This window comes from Coregonus clupeaformis, unplaced genomic scaffold (genome assembly GCF_020615455.1).
Source record: "Coregonus clupeaformis isolate EN_2021a unplaced genomic scaffold, ASM2061545v1 scaf0261, whole genome shotgun sequence".
Taxonomy (NCBI): Eukaryota; Metazoa; Chordata; class Actinopteri; order Salmoniformes; family Salmonidae; genus Coregonus; species Coregonus clupeaformis.
The window spans coordinates 171,153-195,000 of NW_025533716.1; the positions used below are offsets into that span (position 1 = coordinate 171,153).

The following is a 23,848-nucleotide window of genomic DNA, read 5'->3' on the forward strand; positions in this document are numbered from 1 at the left end:
TCTCTCTCTCTCTCTCTCTCTCTCTCTTCATCTCTCCATCTCTCCGTCTCTCTCTCTCTCTCTCTCTCTCTCTCTCTCTCTCTCTCTCTCTCTCTCTCTCTCTCTCTCTCTCTCTCTCTCTCTCTCTCTCTCTCTCTCGTCTCTCTCTCTCTCTCTCTCTCTCTCTCTCTCTTCTATCTCTCTCTCTCTCTCTCTATCTCTCTCTCTCTCATCTCTCTCTCTCTCTCTCTCTCTCTCTCTCTCTCTCCATCTCTCCTCTCCCTCTCTCTCTCTCTCTCTCTCTCTCTCTCTCTCTCTCTCTCTCTCTCTCTCTCTCTCTCTCTCTCTCTCTCTCTCTCTCTCTCTCTCTCTCTCTCTCTCTCTCTCTCTCTCTCTCTCTCTCCATCTCTCTCTCGCGGAACAGCTCATCTCTGCGCGCATCGTCAGCATCAGTTTGAAGTCAGATTTGACAGCCGCTTTCTCGCGCAGAGCCTCACAAGGGCGGGAAACAAACGCTGCTCTCTTTTCTCCAGTTGTTCCTGTTTTAACGGTCGTCTTGTCTCGAGCCAGCTCGGATTTGAAATCGGTAGGCACCAACAGTTTTTCAGATGTGTTGTTTTCTCTTGTTTAATTCATTCACTTTTGAGAGATGACCTCGATAGCCAAGTCTAGATCTGCGAGTCTGATGTAAACCGAGCCTCTCTCTTTTTCTCTCTTTGTCAGTTCATTCAGGACCTCAGTCGGTCAGGGAGGAGGGAGAGGGATGTAGCGCATCGCTGTTTCTAACTTGGGTGAAGAAAGATAAAGAAACTCCTTTGGATTCTCCATACACTGAGGATTTATCCGGATATTACGGTGAGTTAGCTGAATATTTACTCTGCGTTTTGTGTCAACTGTCAACAAACAAACTGTTTATTATCGTTTTTGTAGATTTTGACAAGAGCGTCATTGGGCTACATTGTATCAGGTACAGGAGACTGGGTAGACTATATGCCATAATGCCACAATAAGCGGTTGATTATTTTGTTTGTCCCCTATGTGCTTCTGAGTGTGTAGCCTATGTATGGTAATGCTAAGGAGAAAGGTGTTATTCATTGCTCGACCAGTTTAAGAAAGTGGTGTGTGCGTGCGTCGCGCGCATTCGATATTGCCTACCAGTATAATTTATCATTTAATTTGGAGGATATGTGATATATCTGGATAGAGGGATGTGGAGAGAGAGGAGGAGAGACGTCAGAGTGTGTCAGAGAGAAAGCGAGGATGAAGTGAGAGGACGAGATTTGTGGGGGGGCGACGACACTTTAGAGACCCGCGCTATTTCTCTGCTTCTGTATTTTTAAAGACACGAAAATAAAACTGATCAGCCTCAGTAAAATAGAATAGATGAACATTATTACAGAGTGGAACCATCAGTGCTAGAAAACACAGGGTCATTCTACAGATTCGGTGACATTTCAGTATTGTCAGTGTCCCAAGATGTACTAGTGTTATAACTTGTCAGAACATTTATCAAACTACACTTAAATTACAACATTTCAAAGTTTTACATGTTTTTAATATGGAGTAGAGAATATGATTTTAAACAGAGATGAATTTCAATACTTATATGTTTGCTTTTCTTAGGAGTATTAAGAATTTCGCCTGTCCCTATTGACCATCATGCAAATGGCGTGACTCATTTTGAGTACACAGTGTTAAATAATAATGCTTTTTTTTGTTAAATTAATTGTATATGCCCCCTTATTATGCATAATCCATTTTCTCAGCATAAGACATTTTATTTTCTGAGAAATTCAGGCTTTTACCCCCTGTCCTTGTATTTCTTTCAACCCCGTAACGCAACAATACCCCCACTCACAATTAAATAATGGTTTGATCCTGTGGACATCATTTATGAGGAAGTGACATCATACAAGTCTTCAGAGAAGCCTGATGTGACAAGTGGTAAGCTGCTCTCTCACTTTTTATAAATATTTCATGTTTTTTAAGCACATATGGGCTTTGTCAATCTCAGGTATTCAACTCTGTTGGGGGGGGGGAATTCATAGTTAAGATTTTACCAATAATTGTTTTTATAGCTATGAAGTATAACAATGTATTTTGTTGAATAAGGCCATGTGGCACACTGCTAGCTGCTAGCATCCCGAATTAGCAACAGATTAGCACAAAATCTTCAACCCTGTCACATTCAACCCCATCACATTTTTCAATGTTACGGGGTTGAATGGCTGTTACAGGGTTGAATAGCTGTTAAATCTTAGCAATATTTAATGTATATTGCTTAATACCAATCATATTTTCTTGTTGAATGTTTGTTGTTTACGGTTTTACAGTATCAACTAAAAGTACGAGGAATTTTTGAAAATAATAACTTAAAAAAAGTGACAATTAATTTGTTCTCTCTCCTATATACATTGACATATTTAGGAGTATTATCTGCAAGTTCATGTTCATTTTACTACATAGTGATTAAAAGGATACAATATTTAGTCTTGAAGAGTAAGCAGGTCATTGACTTGACCTTGACCTACAATTTCAGATTCAACAATGGAAAAAACAGCAGCAGAAAGGAAACACACATAGAGAGGAAGGTGAGGGACATCCGCGCGCCGGTGGTCAGGTAATTCTCCTGGAAATGTAAGATCTTTAAGACACGAGGTGGTGGTGGTCATGGACACACAATCAACAGAAAATAAAGTTTTGTTGCTTTAAAGCATAATTTGGTAATGCATAAAAAGACTAGAGAATGTAAATGAAGACTAGTCTAAAAAGACATACATTTACATTTACATTTTAGTCATTTAGCAGACGCTCTTATCCAGAGCGACTTACAGGAGCAATTAGGGTTAAGTGCCTTGCTTAAGGGCACATCGACAGATTTTTCACCTAGTCGGCTCGGGGATTAGAACCAGCGACCTTTCGGTTACTGGCACAACGCTCTTACCCACTAAGCTACCTGCCGCCCCATACAGTATACTGCCTTGGCAACTGGTGCGTGAGGGATCCCATGTGCAGGTCAAATGCATGTGCTGTGCTGGACCAAATAGGTACTTCTGGCCACATCTTGATGATATCCTGTGGTATCCATTTGAGGAATGAGGACATCTTGGAACACATTGATCCCCCTAAACCGGTGACTTCTAGGCACATGGAAATACAGAAGGAAGTGTGGGCTAGGCTCTCTCAGTAAAAATGGTGAACAAACTGTAGGCTTACCTATAGGTTATTAATGTTAAGATGTTTGCTTAATGTTCAAACATTCAAACAACACAGACATTCCTGCCATTACTCTGGATATTTCTATGAAATCAATGAAATGTTGTAACTGTTGTTAGTTTATTAATGTGTTTTAATCTGTCTAGATTTCATCTTGATTGTTTAAACTTTAAAAGCTATGTTGACAGTAGTTTAAAATGTTAAAAAATGGCAACATGTGACCTATATAGGTTATCAATGTTAAGATGTTTGCTCAATGTTCAAACAGACTCCTGCCATTATCAGATGGATATTTTTATGAAATCAATGAAATGTTGTTACTGTTATTAGTTCATTAATGTGTTTTACTCTGTCTAGCTTTCATCTAGATTCTTTATATTTTAAAAGCTATGTTGACAGTAGGTTTAATTTTTTTTAAATGTTTAAAAAATGGCAACATGTTAGTGATCTCAAAAGATAAAACATATGACACGTGATGCTTTTCACTCAACCCTGTTACATGATTTTCAACCCTGTTGCGGTGCATTCATCCCTGTTACGAGATTATTTTTTTTACATTTTTGTATTAAATACACAAAATATAACATCAATAGTGTTTTTATTGTGTGTATTAAATCAGGGTAAATAAGGCTATTTCAATTTTGTCAGGAATTACGCAGCATTCTTGCACATTTCTTGCGAAAATGTGGAGTTAGATTAGAAATTTCTTCATCGTAAACTGGAAAGGATGGTGCTGGTCAGTTTTTCTTGATTTTCTCTTTAATTACAATATGCCATTATTTACAAAGGACATCTAAACTGTGAGATTATGCCAGAAGCTGATCTCAAGCTTATTGGAAAAATGAATAGTTGAATAACAAAATGACTGTGACGGGGTTGAATTAAATTGGGACTTGTTTGAGAAAATAATACAGAATAATAACTTAATACTCTACATTGAGATGGGAAAAGGTATTTTCTATCAAGTACACACATTACTTTGTCACATCAAATAAAAAAAAGCTTAAGATTTTAATGTTCATTGTTTCATCCTCCTCAATCACAAAAGGCACCGAATCTGTAGAATGACCCCACACATGGACACAGCAGTACAGTACAGCAGTACAGGTAGAGCATGGCGCTTGCAACGCCAGGGTTGTGGGTTCGATTCCCACGGGGGACCAGTATATATATATAAAAAAAAATGTATGCACTCACTAACTGTAAGTCGCTCTGGATAAGAGCGTCTGCTAAATGACAAAAATGTTAACAAACCTACATATAAACAGAGGTGTAAAGCAAACAACACAATCAAATACAATATATTGCAATAAAATACAATACAATAGACAATATAACACAAACCCAAGGTTACTCTGCTGAGAATGAGATATTTGTATTCCAGTTGTATTGAACTGTCATATTTCTATACATGATGTCATTGTATTATAGTTAAATTCCACCACTCATAACATTCTGCATTATAGTTCAATTCTATCACCACATTAACGTTTTCCAAGACACAACATTAAGTGCGTCCCGAATGGCACCCTGTTCCCTATTTATGCACTACTTCTGACCAGGTTCCAGGCTCTGGTCAAAAGTAGTGCACTACATAGGGAATAGGGTGCCATTTGGGATGCTTCATGGTAATGATGAATCCTGTTAGACTGCAGGTGGAGTGTGTCTTTATCGCTGTGTCTTTATCGCATGTGTCTTTATCGCTGTGTTGATCTATTGTGTGTGTGTCTCTATTAACAGACACTACGACTCCTAATGTGACAGACCTTAGATTGCTTGTCGTTTCAGTAGAACATCATTAAGGTAAATGGTACCAGTAGTGTATGTAGAACATCATTAAGGTAAATGGTACCAGTAGTTTCAGTAGAACATCATTAAGGTAAATGGTACCAGTAGTGTATGTAGAACATCATTAAGGTAAATGGTACCAGTAGTTTCAGTAGAACATCATTAAGGTAAATGGTACCAGTAGTGTATGTAGAACATCATTAAGGTAAATGGTACCAGTAGTTTCAGTAGAACATCATTAAGGTAAATGGTACCAGTAGTTTCAGTAGATCATCATTAAGGTAAATGGTACCAGTAGTTTCAGTAGAACATCATTAAGGTAAATGGTACCAGTAGTTTCAGTAGAACATCATTAAGGTAAATGGTACCAGTAGTTTCAGTAGAACATCATTAAGGTAAATGGTACCAGTAGTTTCAGTAGAACATCATTAAGGTAAATGGTACCAGTAGTTTCAGTAGAACATCATTAAGGTAAATGGTACCAGTAGTTTATGTAGAACATCATTAAGGTAAATGGTACCAGTAGTTTATGTAGAACATCATTAAGGTAAATGGTACCAGTAGTTTCAGTAGAACATCATTAAGGTAAATGGTACCAGTAGTTTATGTAGATCATCATTAAGGTAAATGGTACCAGTAGTTTCAGTAGAACATCATTAAGGTAAATTGTACCAGTAGTTTATGTAGAACATCATTAAGGTAAATGGTACCAGTAGTTTCAGTAGATCATCATTAAGGTAAATGGTACCAGTAGTTTCAGTAGAACATCATTAAGGTAAATGGTACCAGTAGTTTCAGTAGAACATCATTAAGGTAAATGGTACCAGTAGTTTCAGTAGAACATCATTAAGGTAAATGGTACCAGTAGTTTATGTAGATCATCATTAAGGTAAATGGTACCAGTAGTTTCAGTAGAACATCATTAAGGTAAATGGTACCAGTAGTGTATGTAGAACATCATTAAGGTAAATGGTACCAGTAGTTTCAGTAGAACATCATTAAGGTAAATGGTACCAGTAGTTTCAATAGAACATCATTAAGGTAAATGGTACCAGTAGTGTATGTAGAACATCATTAAGGTAAAGGGTACCAGTAGTTTCAGTAGAACATCATTAAGGTAAATGGTACCAGTAGTTTCAGTAGGACATCATTAAGGTAAATGGTACCAGTAGTTTCAGTAGAACATCATTAAGGTAAATGGTACCAGTAGTTTATGTAGATCATCATTAAGGTAAATGGTACCAGTAGTTTCAGCAGAACATCATTAAAGTATATTATATTATATTATAAGGTAAATGGTACCAGTAGTTTCAGTAGATCATCATTAAGGTAAATGGTACCAGTAGTTTCAGTAGAACATCATTAAGTTAAATGGTACCAGTAGTTTCAGTAGAACATCATTAAGGTAAATGGTACCAGTAGTTTATGTAGAACATCATTAAGGTAAATGGTACCAGTAGTTTCAGTAGAACATCATTAAGGTAAATGGTACCAGTAGTTTCAGTAGAACATCATTAAGGTAAATGGTACCAGTAGTTTATGTAGAACATCATTAAGGTAAATGGTACCAGTAGTTTCAGTAGAACATCATTAAGGTAAATGGTACCAGTAGTTTCAGTAGAACATCATTAAGGTAAATGGTACCAGTAGTTTATGTAGATCATCATTAAGGTAAATTGTACCAGTAGTTTCAGTAGAACATCATTAAGGTAAATGGTACCAGTAGTGTATGTAGAACATCATTAAGGTAAATGGTACCAGTAGTTTCAGTAGAACATCATTAAGGTAAATGGTACCAGTAGTTTCAATAGAACATCATTAAGGTAAATGGTACCAGTAGTGTATGTAGAACATCATTAAGGTAAATGGTACCAGTAGTTTCAGTAGAACATCATTAAGGTAAATGGTACCAGTAGTTTCAGTAGAACATCATTAAGGTAAATGGTACCAGTAGTTTCAGTAGAACATCATTAAGGTAAATGGTACCAGTAGTTTATGTAGATCATCATTAAGGTAAATGGTACCAGTAGTTTCAGCAGAACATCATTAAGGTAAATGGTACCAGTAGTTTCAGTAGAACATCATTAAGGTAAATGGTACCAGTAGTTTCAGTAGAACATCATTAAGTTAAATGGTACCAGTAGTTTCAGTAGAACATCATTAAGGTAAATGGTACCAGTAGTTTATGTAGAACATCATTAAGGTAAATGGTACCAGTAGTTTCAGTAGAACATCATTAAGGTAAATGGTACCAGTAGTTTCAGTAGAACATCATTAAGGTAAATGGTACCAGTAGTTTCAGTAGAACATCATTAAGGTAAATGGTACCAGTAGTTTCAGTAGAACATCATTAAGGTAAATGGTACCAGTAGTGTATGTAGAACATCATTAAGGTAAATGGTACCAGTAGTTTCAGAAGAACATCATTAAGGTAAATGGTACCAGTAGTGTATGTAGAACATCATTAAGGTAAATGGTACCAGTAGTGTATGTAGAACATCATTAAGGTAAATGGTACCAGTAGTTTCAGTAGAACATCATTAAGGTAAATGGTACCAGTAGTTTCAGTAGAACATCATTAAGGTAAATGGTACCAGTAGTGTATGTAGAACATCATTAAGGTAAATGGTACCAGTAGTTTCAGTAGAACATCATTAAGGTAAATGGGACCAGTAGTTTCAGTAGAACATCATTAAGGTAAATGGTACCAGTAGTGTATGTAGAACATCATTAAGGTAAATGGTACCAGTAGTTTCAGTAGAACATCATTAAGGTAAATGGTACCAGTAGTTTCAGTAGAACATCATTAAGGTAAATGGTACCAGTAGTTTCAGTAGAACATCATTAAGGTAAATGGTACCACTTACCAGCGGTGGAAAAAAGTACCAATTGTCATACTTGAGTAAAAGTAAAGATACCTTAATAGAAAATGACTCAAGTAAAAGTGAAAGTCACCCAGTAAAATCCTACTTAAGTATCAAAAGTAAATATAATTGCTAAAATATACTTAAGTATCAAAAGTATAAATCATTTCAAGTTCCTTATATTAAGCAAGCCAGACTGCACCATTTTCTTGTTTTTATTTATTTACGGATAGACAGGGGCACGCTCCAACACTCAGACATCATTTACCAACGAAGCATGTGTTTAGTGAGTCCGTCAGATCAGAGTCAGTAGGGATGACCAGGGATGTTCTCTTGATAAGTGCGTGAATTGGACCATTTTTCTGTCCTGCTAAGCATTCAAAATGAACAAGTACTTTTGGGTGTCAGGGATGTATGGAGTAAGAAGTACATACTTTTCTTTAGGAATATAGTGAAGTAAAAGTAAAAGTTGTCAAAAATATCAATAGTAAAGTAAAGTACAGATACCAAAAAAAAACGACCTAAGTAGTACTTTCAAGTTTTTTTTACTTAAGTACTTTACACCACTGGCACTTACTCAGCAGTAGAGTGAGAGGCTAATATGGACACTTGGATGTGTCTAAAATGGCACCCACTATGCAGACCCTGGTCAATAGTAGTGCACTTTGGATTAGGGTGTCATTTTGGATGCACACTTGGTGTCTGAAATGTGACCTTATCAGATGTAATAATCAAATCAAAGGACTTGTTAAGTGCTTCTAAAGAGTTTAATGCACTATACATAGCTTGTTAATATGTACTGTTGTGTGTGTGTGTGTGGGGGGGGGCATCATGTAAGATGTTGTCACATAGACTTGTGTCCTAGAGACAGTACTGCTTATTTAATCTAACGTGATGGAGAGAGGAGAGGCACTGCGAGAGAGAGAGCGAGAGAGACAGGTAGAAAGGGGGGAGAGAGGGACAGATAGAGAGAGGAGAGAGAGAAAGAGAGAGAGAGAGAGAGAGATTATATAAAGTGAGGGAAAAAAATATTTGATCCCCTGCTGATTTTGTACGTTTGCCCACTGACAAAGACATGATCAGTCTATAATATTAATGGTAGGTTTATTTGAACAGTGAGAGACAGAATAACAACAAAAAAACCAGAAAAACGCATGTCAAAAATGTTATAAATTGATTTGCATTTTAATGAGGGAAATAAGTATTTGACCCCCTCTCAATCAGAAAGATTTCTGGCTCCCATGTGTCTTTTATACAGGTAACGAGCTGAGATTAGGAGCACACTCTTAAAGGGAGTGCTCCTAATCTCAGTTTGTTACCTGTATAAAAGGCACCTGTCCACAGAAGCAATCAATCAATCAGATTTCAAACTCTCCACCATGGCCAAGACCAAAGAGCTCTCCAAGGATGTCAGGGACAAGATTGTAGACCTACACAAGGATGGAATGGGCTACAAGACCATCGCCAAGCAGCTTGGTGAGAAGGTGACAACAGTTGGTGCGATTATTCTCAAATGGAAGAAACACAAAATAACTGTCAATCTCTCTCGGCCTGGGGCTCCATGCAAGATCTCACCTCGTGGAGTTGCAATGATCATGAGAACGGTGAGGAATCAGCCCAGAACTACACGGGAGGATCTTGTCAATGATCTCAAGGCAGCTGGGACCATAGACACCAAGAAAACAATTGGTAACACACTACGCCGTGAAGGACTGAAATCCTGCAGCGCCCGCAATGTCCCCCCTGCTCAAGAAAGCACATATACATGCCCGTCTGAAGTTTGCCAATGAACATCTGAATGATTCAGAGGAGAACTGGGTGAAAGTGTTGTGGTCAGATGAGACCAAAATGGAGCTCTTTGGCATCAACTCAACTCGTCGTGTTTGGAGGAGGAGGAATGCTGCCAATGACCCCAAGAACACCATCCCCACCGTCAAACATGGAGGTGGAAACATTATTGCTTTGGGGGTGTTTTTCTGCTAAGGGGACAGGACAACTTCACCGCATCAAAGGGACGATGGATGGGGCCATGTACCGTCAAATCTTGGGTGAGAACCTCCTTCCCTCAGCCAGGGCATTGAAAATGGGTCGTGGATGGGTATTCCAGCATGACAATGACCCAAAACACACGGCCAAGGCAACAAAGGAGTGGATCAAGAATAAGCACATTAAGGTCCTGAAATGGCCTAGCCAGTCTCCAGACCTTAATCCCATAGAAAATCTGTGGAGGGAGCTGAAGGTTCGAGTTGCCAAACGTCAGCCTCGAAACCTTAATGACTTGGAGAAGATCTGCAAAGAGGAGTGGGACAAAATCCCTCCTGAGATGTGTGTGCAAACCTGGTGGCCAACTACAAGAAACGTCTGACCTCTGTGATTGCCAACAAGGGTTTTGCCACCAAGTACTAAGTCATGTTTTGCAGAGGGGTCAAATACTTATTTCCCTCATTAAAATGCAAATCAATTTATATAACATTTTTGACATGCGTTTTTCTGGATTTCTTTGTTGTTATTCTGTCTCTCATTGTTCAAATAAACCTACCATTAAAATTATAGACTGATAAGTTCTTTGTCAGTGGGCAAACGTACAAAATCAGCAGGGGATCAAATACTTTTTTCCCTCACTGTATTATTATTAATAACAAAATGTTGTGAGTGCAATATTTACTGTTAATTTCTGATTGTTTATTTCTCTTTTGTTTACTATCTATTTCACTTGCTTTGGCAATGTAAACATATGTTTCCCATGCCAATAAGGCCCTTTGAATTGAATTTAGAGAGAGACATCTGTGCATGTGTATATGCGTGAGAGAAAGAAAGAGAGAGCAAAAGAAAGAGAGAGAGAGAGAGAGAGAGAGAGAGCGAGAGGGGGGGAGAGAGAGAGAGAGAGGGGGGGTGCAAATTATGCCAACTCAAAGCACAAGGGGGAGGAACACCAGTGTTAGCAGTTTTTTGCATGACATATTTATTCCTAGATTTATTTATATATTTCATATGTATTTATTTATATATTTCCTGTCTTGACGTTTCACTGATAGTCTTTTTCTCCCCAGCTTTGACAGACCTGCCACTAGAGCTGTGTTTACACACTACACCACTGTGTGTGTGTGTGTGTGTGTGTGTGTGTGTGTGTGTGTGTGTATTAGAGAGTCTGTTGCTGCTTATTGTAGCTTGGACAGGGTAGAGGGAGACGGGGGTTGTGTCCCACATTGAACCCTATTCCCTATGTAGTGCCCTAATTTTGACCAGGGCCCTTAGAGACCATTTGGGACTAAGGTTTCATTTCCGGTTTCTACAACGGTTCATATTCAGAGCCCTATTTATTATGAGAATGCTTCCTGTCTGTGTCACTAAAACAACACACAGTCATACGTACATGGACTTCTGGAAAGACTGTCTGTTAACAGTCTATTGTAGCAGTACAGGACATGAAAGTGCGCTGTTTTTACAATTTGATGTGTTTAATTTAGTTGTTGTTAGGGAGACGGATGGGGGCGAGTCGTCACACTATTAAACACCTGACAGCTACTAAAACGTTCTCAGACTGGCTGACAGACTGGGTTGGTTCTTCTGGGTAACATTTGCACACACACTCAGCTAATAATACAAATACACACACACGCACACACACACACACACACACACACCTACTTACGTGAACATTGTTATATACACAGACACAGCTACTCATTGTTAAACTAGGACAGTCCTAGCGAGCTCCACTCCCCAGAGAGACTAGGGTAATGAGCTTGAAGTTAGTTAGGAAGATCTGAACCCCAAACACACCTCCTAAATCTGATTCATCGCTAAATTAAAGAATTCTCCGCATGAAAAAAGCAATTCTCACTTCTCTCTCTCTCACACACACGTTCTTTTTTTATTTAGTTTTTATTTAGTTTATAAATCCACAAGACTCCACATGACTAGGCAAGGACCTACACACACCTGCCAGTTTATTAGGTACACCCATCTAGTACCGGGTTGGACCCCCCTTTGCCACCCATCTAGTACCGGGTTGGACCACCCTTTGCCTCCAGAACAGCCTGAATTCTTCGGGGCATGGATTCTAGAAGTCGGAAAAACGTTCCACAGGGATGTTGGTACATGCTGACGCGATGGCATCACGCAGTTGCTGCAGATTGGACGACGGTACACCACCGCCCCCCCCAGTCGGTACCGTTGACACCAGGCAGGATGGGTCCATGGACTCATGCTGCTTACGCCAAATCCTGACGCTGCCATCAGCATGACGCAACAGGAACCAGGATTCATTGGACCTGGCAATGTTTTTCCACTCCTCAATTGTCCAGTGTTGGTGATGGCGTGCCCACTGGAGCCGCTTCTTCTTGTTTTTAGCTGATAGGAGTGGAACCCGGTGTGGTCGTCTGCTGCAATAGCCCATCCGTGACAAGGATTGATGAGTTGTGCGTTCCGAGATGCCGTTCTGCACACCACTGTTGTACTGCGCCGATATTTGCCTGTTTGTGGTCCTCCTGTTAGCTTGCACGGTTCTTGCCATTTTCCTTCGACCTCTCTCATCATCGAGCTGTTTTCGCCCACAGGACTGACTGGATATTTTTTATTTGTCACTCCATTCTTGGGAAACTCTAGACACTCGTGCGTGAAAAGCCCAGGTGGGTGGCCGTTTCTGGGACACTGGATCCGGCGCGCCTGGCACCGACGATTATACCATGCTCAAAGTCGTTTAGGTCACTCGTTTTGCCCATTCTAACGTTCAATCGAACAGTAACTGAATGCCTTGATGCCTGTCTGCCTGCTTTAAATAGCAAGCCACGGCCACATGACTCACTGTCTGTAGGAGCGATCCATTTGTGTGAATGGGTGGTGTACCTAATAAACCGTCCGGTGAGTATAATGCACAACAGTCCAAACAGAAAAAGACGAGTAAAGAAAATAAATGACATAAAACTCTGACATCACTCAGACCCACATGTTGCCACCCTATCAGTTATTCTATTTGACATCACTCAGACCCACACGTTGCCACCCTATCAGTTATTCTATTTGACATCACTCAGTGTAACGATCCCGGCTGTCTGAGTCGGGTCCTGGTCGTAATCTCCAGTTTCCCGAGGGTTCGGGAACGCTCCGGGGAGCGCTCTGGTTTCCGCACCTGCTTCCCATTAGCAATCTGCACACCTGGGCCTAATCAGCACCTTTCTTAGGCTCTGGCCCAACATCCAGTTCCTGCCGGATCGTTAGCCATGAACAGTAGGTGTATCTGCGTATCAGTTTTGAGTGCTAGCGTGAGTTTTGGTTGTTTTGTACTTTGTCGAAGTTTTTGTGTCCTTACCTCCGTTTTTGTTCCACCTGCAGTCACACGTCCGGAACCTTCACCCCACCTCTGCCTGATGGTCGGCGGCTGCCGAGCCATCACTGGACCAAGTACTGCACCCCCAACTACTCACCCACGCCGCCCGCTCTGTCCCTGGATTATTCTGCACCTTTTTGTTATCTGAATAAACCCTCACTTTCGTTCAACTCTCCTTGTCCTGGTCTGCTTCTGGGTTCTGGCTGAGGGAACTGTGACAGAACGATCCGGCCAATTATGAACCCAGCGGACCTGGACTCCGTTCGCCATGCCATTACCCAGCAGGAGAAGATGTTGGGTCATCATAGCACGGTACTACAGGAGATCGCGGTGTCAGTTCGGAACCTTTCTACCGGCCTGATGGAGGTCCAGAACCAACGCCAGTGTCCGGTGGAGGACCCACTACCGGTTTCACCCATCTCGCCTGCCGCTTCTGAAGTTGTGTCCCTCCGTGAGCCCAAGGTTCCGACGCTGGAGAAATATGAGGGGGAGCTGGGAAGATGCCGTTCCTTCCTTATGCAGTGTGGATTAGTGTTCGATCTACAGCCCTACTCTTATGCCACTGACAAGGCTAGGATAGCCTTTTTGATTGAGTTGCTGCGTGGTCGAGCGCTGGAGTGGGCTTCAGCCGTTTGGGGAACGACAGGATCCCTGCATGGCTTCATACCAGGGTTCACGGCCGAGATGAGGAAGCTCTTCGACCATTCCGTCCGAGGGAGGGACGCAGCTAGGCGTCTGTTTTCTCTTCACCAAGGAACTCGCCGCGTGGCCGACTTCGTGATCGAGTTCAAGACGTTGGCTGTGGAGAGTGGGTGGAACGAGGAGTCTTTGCAAGCGGCCTTTTACCAGGGCCTGTCGGAGCAGCTCAAGGATGAGTTGATCTCCTATCCGGAGCCTAGTGACCTGGACAGCTTGGTAGCCTTGTCTATTCGGGTGGATAATCGAGTCCGAGAGCGAAGGAGGGAGAAGCAATGGGGTCCGTCCAATCGATCAGCTTCTCAGTTCCCAGTCGGGTCGGGTGGTGGACCAGAACACGCCGATCATTCTCCACCACTAAGGATTAGTGGAGAGGACCTCTCTCCCGATTCTGAACCCATGCAAGTGGGGCGGCACGGGTTAACCAAGGAGGAGCGTCAACATAGACGTAAGACCAACTGCTGCCTCTACTGTGGTCGCTCGGGACATTACATCTCCACTTGTTCCCGGCGGTCGTCAAACTGCCCGGCTCGCTAAAGTTGGGAGGACTTTTAGCGAGCCAGTTTCAACCTCTCAGTACCTCTGTCAGACCCCGCTTCCCGGCTACCCTTGTTAACAGGAATCAGAGCTTAGCGCTTAACGCTTTTATCGATTCAGGTGCCGATGGAAGCTTTCTTGATGCCGAGTTGGTGGAACAGCTGGGGCTTTCCAAGGAGCAATTGCCGGAAGCCATTGAAGCGACCACTCTGAACGGCAGTAGTCTGGCACGTATCACGATGAGGACTGAACCGGTTAAGATGCGGTTGTCGGGAATCATTCTGAGATGATTTCATTTTTCATTCTGCCGTCTTCCCATGTTCCTCTGGTCCTTGGATACCCCTGGCTGAAGGAACACAATCCCACGTTCGATTGGGTGACGGGCAAGGTAACGAGTTGGAGCCTTGATTGTCATGCTCACTGTCTCAAGACTGCCTGCCCCCATTCGGTTCCCAGTCAGGTGATTGAGGCTAAACCCCCAGATTTGTCCCTGGTTCCCGAGACATATCACGATTTGGGGGAAGTTTTCAGTAAGCAGAAGGCTCTGTCACTTCCTCCCCACCGACCATATGATTGTGCCATCAACCTGGTTCCTGGAGCTGTCTACCCCAAGGGAAGGTTATACAGTATCTCCCGACCTGAACGTGAGGCGTTGGAGACCTACATCAAGGAGTCCCTAGCTGCTGGTCTCGTTCGTCCCTCGTCATCACCCCTGGGGGCAGGATTCTTCTTTGTGGGAAAGAAGGATGGCTCTCTTCGACCGTGTATTGATTATCGGGGGTTGAATGACATCACGGTCAAGAACAAGTATCCCCTGCCCTTGATGAGTTCTGCCTTCGACTCCTTACAGGGTGCTACGGTGTTCACCAAGCTAGACCTACGCAATGCGTATCACCTGGTCCGGATCAGAGAGGGGGACGAGTGGTTGACGGGTTTCAATACACCGATGGGTCACTTCGAGTATCAGGTGATGCCGTTTGGACTGACCAATGCTCCAGCGGTATTCCAGAGTATGGTGAACGACGTCCTGAGAGATATGATCGGTCTCTTCGTGTTTGTTTACCTGGATGACATTCTGATCTTTCTCGAAGGAACCTTCCGACCACGTCCAGCATGTCCGGCAGGTTCTGCAGCGATTGTTGGAGAATCGCCTGTTCGTGAAGGCCGAGAAGTGCGAGTTTCACGCCCACACTACATCCTTTCTCGGGTACATCATCTCCAGGGGTGAGATTAGGATGGATCAGGAGAAGGTTAGAGCGGTTCTGGAATGGGCCCAGCCCGGTACGAGATTGCAACTCCAGAGATTTTTGGGGTTTGCGAATTTCTACCGCAGATTCATCCGGGATTACAGCCGTGTGGCCGCTCCATTAACTGCCTTGACTTCCAGCATCAGGACCTTCAAGTGGAATCCGGAGGCGGATCGAGCGTTTCTGGATTTGAAGAGGCGATTCACCAACGCACCGATTCTCTCTCAACCGACACGGCCCGTCAGTTCGTCGTTGAAGTGGACGCGTCTGATGTGGGAGTTGGCGCCATCCTGTCGCAGCGATGCTCCACGGACAGTAAACTCCATCCCTGCGCCTACTACTCGTCGCCTTTCGCCTGCGGAGAGGAATTACGATGTGGGTAACCGGGAGCTTCTCGCGGTGAAACTTGCCTTGGAGGAGTGGCGCCACTGGTTGGAGGGGGCGGAGCAACCGTTTATTGTCTGGACTGACCACAAGAATCTTGCTTACGTGCAATCGGCTAAACGTCTCAACTCCCGTCAGGCCAGGTGGGCGTTGTTTTTCGGACGATTCAAGTTTGTCCTGACGTTCCGACCTGGATCTAAGAACGGCAAGGCGGACGCCTTGTCCCGGATGTTCTCCAAGACGGAGGAGAGTGGGTCCAAGACCGAGACAATTCTCCCCCGGAACTGCGTCGTGGGAGCAGTTATGTGGAGGATTGAGGAGGAGGTGCTGGCGGCCCTTCGGACTCAGCCCGGTCCCGGTAACGGTCCACCCGGTCGGTTGTTTGTGCCTGAGTCGGTTCGTCCTGCTGTTCTCAAATGGTCCCACGCCAGTAAGATGGCTTGTCACCCTGGCGTGGCTCGGACAATGGCGTTTCTTCGCAGACGTTTTTGGTGGCCTGCCATGGCCGAGGATACTCGGGGTTTTGTGGCTGCCTGTCCAGTGTGTGCGCAGAATAAGAGTACCAATCGGCCCAGCTCTGGACTACTTCACCCCCTTCCTATTCCCGCGCGTCCATGGTCGCATCTGGCCCTGGACTTCGTCACGGGGTTGCCCGCTTCTGAGGGGAACACGGTCGTTCTGACTATCGTGGACAGGTTCAGCAAGTTCGCCCACTTTGTGCCTATTGCCAAGCTTCCCTCTGCCTCGGAGACGTCCGAGATCCTGGTCAGGGAGGTTTTCAGGGTCCACGGTTTGCCCAGTGATATCGTTTCCGACCGTGGCCCTCAGTTTACCTCTGCTGTCTGGAAGTCCTTCTGTTTGGCCATTGGAGCTACAGTCAGTCTCACATCTGGTTTTCACCCCCAATCCAATGGTCAGGCGGAGAGAGCCAACCAGAAGATGGAATCCACGCTACGCTGTCTGGTCTCTTCCAACCCCACCTCCTGGGCCTCTCAGTTGCCTTGGGTTGAGTATGCCCACAATACTCTCCCCTACATCTGCCACTGGGATGTCTCCCTTCCAGTGCCTGTATGGCTACCAACCTCCCCTGTTCCCTTCTCAGGAGAAGGAGCTCTCTGTGCCTTCTGTTCAGGCCCATATTCGTCGTTGCCACCGGACCTGGCATCGGGCCAGAAAGGCACTCCTTAGAGTTTCGGACCGGTATCAGCTCCAGGCGAATCGTCGCCGGACCCCCGCTCCCACCTATACCATCGGAGATAGGGTTTGGTTGGCCACACGGGATCTTCCGTTACGGACTGAGTCTAGGAAGTTGTTACCGAAGTTTATTGGTCCGTTTGTGGTGGAGAAGGTGATCAATCCAGTGGCAGTGCGACTCAAACTACCGAGGACGCTCAGAGTCCATCCCACCTTTCATGTCTCCTGCCTCAAGCCTGTCTTCCTCAGTCCTCTGTTGCCTCCTCCGCCTCCTCCTCCTCCTCCTCGGATGATCGGAGGTGGTCCTGCCTACACGGTGCGTCGCATTATGGATTCCAGACGGCGGGGCCGGGGTTTCCAGTATCTCGTGGACTGGGAGGGGTATGGTCCTGAAGAGAGGAGTTGGATTCCACGGCGACAGGTCCTAGATGCGGATCTCATCAGGGACTTTTACCGCCTCCATCCTGGCGCTCCGGGAGTCCGCCCGGTGGCGTTCGTCGGAGGGGGGTACTGTAACGATCCCGGCTGTCTGAGTCGGGTCCTGGTCGTAATCTCCAGTTTCCCGAGGGTTCGGGAACGCTCCGGGAGCGCTCTGGTTTCCGCACCTGCTTCCCATTAGCAATCTGCACACCTGGGCCTAATCAGCACCTTTCTTAGGCTCTGGCCCAACATCCAGTTCCTGCCGGATCGTTAGCCATGAACAGTAGGTGTATCTGCGTATCAGTTTTGAGTGCTAGCGTGAGTTTTGGTTGTTTTGTACTTTGTCGAGTTTTTGTGTCCTTACCTCCGTTTTTGTTCCACCTGCAGTCACACGTCCGGAACCTTCACCCCCACCTCTGCCTGATGGTCGGCGGCTGCCGAGCCATCACTGGACCAAGTACTGCACCCCCAACTACTCACCCACGCCGCCCGCTCTGTCCCTGGATTATTCTGCACCTTTTTGTTATCTGAATAAACCCTCACTTTCGTTCAACTCTCCTTGTCCTGGTCTGCTTCTGGGTTCTGGCTGAGGGAACTGTGACACTCAGACCCACATGTTGCCACCCTATCAGTACTTATCCATATTTGTTCGATGTTTTGTTTATTTCAGATATTGTTTGTTTATTCTCATAATCAATAGCCATTGGTTTTCAGCCATTGGTTGTTCACAATACTCGTCAGACTCTGCCCCCCACATGGCTTCAGATAGTCTCAAGTTGTTTCTGTCAGATTGTCTTCAATATTTAACGAATAACATTGGAGTATCATTTCACTTCCAGTATTTAAGTAATAGCTTCTTCAGTATAAGTGACGAAAATAATATTGTCCATTGGGTTGGACAACACCCATCATATGCCATGTCTTGAAATACGCAGACTGACGGATTAAAAGTAAACTTACATTTTTTGTAATACTTCTGACAGACAGCTTTCTAACTCTCCCCATAACGTTTGGACTTTATCCCAGAAGGAATTCATTATTGAGTCATTGTTATTACACTTAAGACATGACTCTGCCGTTGTGCTGTAGAATTTGTGAATTTTGTCTCTTTGTATAATAAATAATACATGATTTTATACTGGATTAAGCGTACATTTTCGTTAACTGTTAACTGTAATTTCATTAGTTATGTTCCAACACTCCCTCCATCTTGTGCACACATACACACTGCTCTCTCATTCTATCACTTTCAATCTCTCTCTCTCTCTCCTGTCTCTCTCTCTCTCTCTCTCTCTCTCTCTCTCTCTCTCTCTCTCTCTCTCTCTCTCTCTCTCCTGTCTCTCTCTCTCTCTCTCTCTCTCTCTCTCTCTCTCTCTCGCTCTCTCTCTCTCTCTCTCTCTCTCTCTCTCTCTCTCTCTCTCTCTCTCTCTCTCTCTCTCTCTCTCTCTCTCTCTCTCTCTCTCTCTCTCTCTCTCTCTCTCTCTCTCTCTCTCTCTCTCTCTCCCTCCTCCCCTACCTCTCTCTCTCCTCCCCTGGCAGATATGTGTTGCAGCCTAATTGCAATGCATTAGAATTCAGTGTAAATTACATGCTCCACAACTTTAATCTAAACTTGTCTCTCTCTCTCCGTCTCTCCGTCTCTCTGTCTCTCTCTCTCTCTCTCTCTCTCTCTCTCTCCGTCTCTCCGTCTCTCCGTCTCTCTGTCTCTCTCTCTCTCTCTCTCTCTCTCTCTCTCTCTCCGTCTCTCCGTCTCTCCGTCTCTCTCTCTCTCTCTCTCTCTCTCTCTCTCTCTCTCTCTCTCTCTCTCTCTCTCTCTCTCTCTCTCTCTCTCTCTCTCTCTCTCCCATCTCTCCGTCTCTCTGTCTCTCTCTCTCTCTCTCTCTCTCTCTCTCTCTCTCTCTCTCTCTCTCTCTCTCTCTCTCTCTCTCTCTCTCTTTCTCTCTCTCTCTCTGTCTCTGTCTCTCTGTCTCTCTGTCTCTCTCTCTCTCTGTCTCTCTCTCTCTCTCTCTCTCTCTCTCTCTCTCTCTCTCTCTCTCTCTCCGTCTCTCTCTCATTCTCTCTCTCTCTCTCTCTCTCTCCGTCTCTCCGTCTCTCTGTCTCTCTCTCTCTCTCTCTCTCTCAATCTCTCTCTCTCTCTCTCTCTCTCTCTCTCTCTCTCTCTCTCTCTCTCTCTCTCTCTCTCTCTCTCTCTCTCTCTCTCTCTCTCTCTCTCTACTCAATTCAATTTCAATTTAAGGGCTTTATTGGCATGGGAAACGTATGTTAACATTGCCAAAGCAAGTGAAATAGATAATAAACAAAAGTGAAATAAACAGTAAATATTAACAGTAAACATTACACTAAGAAGTTCCAAAAGAATAAAGACATTTCAAATGTCATATTATGTATATATACAGTGTTGTAACAATGTGCAAATAGTTAAAGTACAAAAAGGAAAATAAATAAACATAAATATGGGTTGTATTTACAATGGTGTTTGTTCTTCACTGGTTGCCCTTTTCTTGTGGCAACAGGTCACAAATATTGCTGCTGTGATGGCACACTGTGGTATTTCACCCAGTAGATAAGGGAGTTTATCAAAATTGGGTTTGTTTTCTAATTCTTTGTGGGTCTGTGTAATCTGAGGGAAATATGTGTCTCTAATATGGTCATACATTTGGCAGGAGGTTAGGAAGTGCAGCTCAGTTTCCACCTCATTTTGTGGGCAGTGTACACATAGCCTGTCTTCTCTTGAGAGCCAGGTCTGCCTACGGCGGCCTTTCTCAATAGCAAGGCTATGCTCAATGAGTCTGTACATAGTCAAATCTTTCCTTAATTTTAGGTCAGTCACAGTGGACAGGTATTCTGCCACTGGGTACTCTCTGTTTAGGGCCAAATAGCGTTCTAGTTTGCTCAGTTTTTTTTGTAAATTCTTTCCAATGTGTCAAGTAATTATCTTTTTGTTTTCTCATGATTTGGTTGGGTCTAATTGTGTTTCTGTCCTGGGGCTCTGTGAGGTCTGTTTGTGTTTGTGAACAGAGCCCCAGGACCAGCTTGCTTAGCGGGCTTTTCTCCAGGTTCATTTCTCTGTAGGTGATGGCTTTGTTGTGGAAGGTTGGGAATCGCTTCCTATTTTTTTTTTCTCTTTTAGGGGGTAGATCAGCTTTAATATTGCAGATATATTGTAACTTACATCAATGTAATTGTCTGCATCACTTCCAATCCCCCATATGTTTTTTTTTTCTTCTCGCAAATATATATATATATACACAACCATACATACAGTGGGGAAAAAAAGTATTTAGTCAGCCACCAATTGTGCAAGTTCTCCCGCTTAAAAAGATGAGAGAGGCCTGTAATTTTCATCATAGGTACACGTCAACTATGACAGACAAATTGAGGAAAAAAAATCCAGAAAATCACATTGTAGGATTTTTAATGAATTTATTTGCAAATTATGGTGGAAAATAAGTATTTGGTCACCTACAAACAAGCAAGATTTCTGGCTCTCACAGACCTGTAACTTCTTCTTTAAGAGGCTCCTCTGTCCTCCACTCGTTACCTGTATTAATGGCACCTGTTTGAACTTGTTATCAGTATAAAATACACCTGTCCACAACCTCAAACAGTCACACTCCAAACTCCACTATGGCCAAGACCAAAGAGCTGTCAAAGGACACCAGAAACAAAATTGTAGACCTGCACCAGGCTGGGAAGACTGAATCTGCAATAGGTAAGCAGCTTGGTTTGAAGAAATCAACTGTGGGAGCAATTATTAGGAAATGGAAGACATACAAGACCACTGATAATCTCCCTTGATCTGGGGCTCCACGCAAGATCTCACCCCGTGGGGTCAAAATGATCACAAGAACCGTGAGCAAAAATCCCAGAACCACACGGGGGGACCCAGTGAATGACCTGCAGAGAGCTGGGACCAAAGTAACAAAGCCTACCATCAGTAACACACTACGCGGCCAGGGACTAAAATCCTGCAGTGCCAGACGTGTCCCCCTGCTTAAGCCAGTACATGTCCAGGCCCGTCTGAAGTTTGCTAGAGTGCATTTGGATGATCCAGAAGAGGATTGGGAGAATGTCATATGGTCAGATGAAACCAAAATAGAACTTTTTGGTAAAAACTCAACTCGTCGTGTTTGGAGGACAAAGAATGCTGAGTTGCATCCAAAGAACACCATACCTACTGTGAAGCATGGGGGTGGAAACATCATGCTTTGGGGCTGTTTTTCTGCAAAGGGACCAGGACGACTGATCCGTGTAAAGGAAAGAATGAATGGGGCCATGGATCGTGAGATTTTGAGTGAAAACCTCCTTCCATCAGCAAGGGCATTGAAGATGAAACGTGGCTGGGTCTTTCAGCATGACAATGATCCCAAACACACCGCCCGGGCAACGAAGGAGTGGCTTCGTAAGAAGCATTTCAAGGTCCTGGAGTGGCCTAGCCAGTCTCCAGATCTCAACCCCCATAGAAAATCTTTAGAGGGAGTTGAAAGTCCGTGTTGCCCAGCGACAGCCCCCAAAACATCACTGCTCTAGAGGAGATCTGCATGGAGGAATGGACCAAAATACCAGCAACAGTGTGTGAAAACCTTGTGAAGACTTACAGAAAATGTTTGACCTGTGTCATTGCCAACAAAGGGTATATAACAAAGTATTGAGAAACTTTTGTTATTGACCAAATACTTATTTTCCACCATAATTTGCTAATAAATTCATTAAAAATCCTACAATGTGACTTTCTGGAGAAAAAAAATCTCATTTTGTCTGTCATAGTTGACGTGTACCTATGATGAAAATTACAGGCCTCTCTCATCTTTTTAAGTGGGAGAACTTGCACAATTGGTGGCTGACTAAATACTTTTTTTCCCCACTGTACACACACATACATACATATACACATACATAAATACATTTCCTTTTTTAAAATATATTTATTACTTTCCACCCCTTCCCTAATTGGAGTAAACTAGTGAACAACAATGCTTGGGCCTCTACTTCCAGCTTATACATACTATATACAGTTTATGGACACAGTCAATTTTACAAAAATTATTTTTTGTTTGTTTTTACTCCTGAACTTCCTCTACCCTCAACCTCTTTGATCATTTTCATGATGTCCATCCGGTTTGCTTTTACATGCCATATCTTTCTAACTGTGCTGTTTCACAAAAGCTCTCAACCTATAACCTATATACTTATTATGGACACAGTATGCTTTACATTAGTTATCTTGTTGTTATTAGTTGTTGTTAGTTGTTATTAGTCCCATCCTTCAACTCTATTCAATACCTCTCATCTATATCTTAACACCATCCATATAGGATTTCTATTTGCCATATATATTTCAACCGTACTGTGATGTTTCACAAAAGTTCTGAACCTTTCTATCCTCATTGTTTCTACAGATTGTAAATTGAAAATAAACTTTTTTGCTAAAAGTATTATTATATTATTGATTGATTGACTATGACTTTTCAGATCACCCAGTAATGCTATCTGCAGGGTTAGCTCCAGGTAAATATTGCAATCCTTTAGCCATTCCTGGACCTGTATCCAAAAACAAGCTACAAATGGACAGAACCAAAACAAATGATCTAATGATTCTGTCTCTTCGCAGCGAAATCTGCAGAGCTGGGAAGATTGTATCCCCCATATAAATAACATTCTATTGGTAGCAAGAATTTTATATAATAATTTAAATTGAAAAATTCTAAGTTTTGAATCCGGTGTCGTTTTGCGTATCCCAGTGATCGGCATACCACCCCCGGACCCATCCATCGAAAACAGCACACAGTGCCACCCACAAAACAGAAGCAGGTCACCCGCCAAAAGCATTTCCAATGCTCTCACCTCAATATATATTTATAGCTATTTAAAAATATATATCTATTCAAATATCTTGCATATCTTATTTTCCAGCATTATCAATTAATATGTGTAATAATGTCGGCAGTTCATGCGTAGGATTTTAACCTATAACGCGGATTGCCATTGTATTACATTACATTTTTGACAAGCAATTATTATTTTAGCAAACAATTATTGTGGTTCATCCTATATTCTCCCTAACATCCTTACCCCCCTTGCAACAGATGTGGGATAAACACACACGCACATACTCTAACATACTCAACCCCTTTCCTCCACAATCAACCATAAAATCAGATGCTCAACGGTTGTTACATCCCAGAGCCCAACTC

At 43.2% G+C, this 23,848-nt stretch overlaps 1 protein-coding gene across 1 annotated transcript in view; it reads left to right on the forward strand.

The window, feature by feature from the left end:
- The first annotated feature begins 474 nt into the window (after positions 1 to 474).
- Positions 475 to 23,848, forward strand: part of LOC121551701 (receptor-type tyrosine-protein phosphatase delta) — a 237,095-nt gene continuing 213,721 nt past the window's right edge. Inside the window, 2 exon segments of the mRNA XM_045214471.1 lie at positions 475 to 565; positions 703 to 834. The gene's annotated coding sequence lies outside the window, so the exon portion shown is untranslated.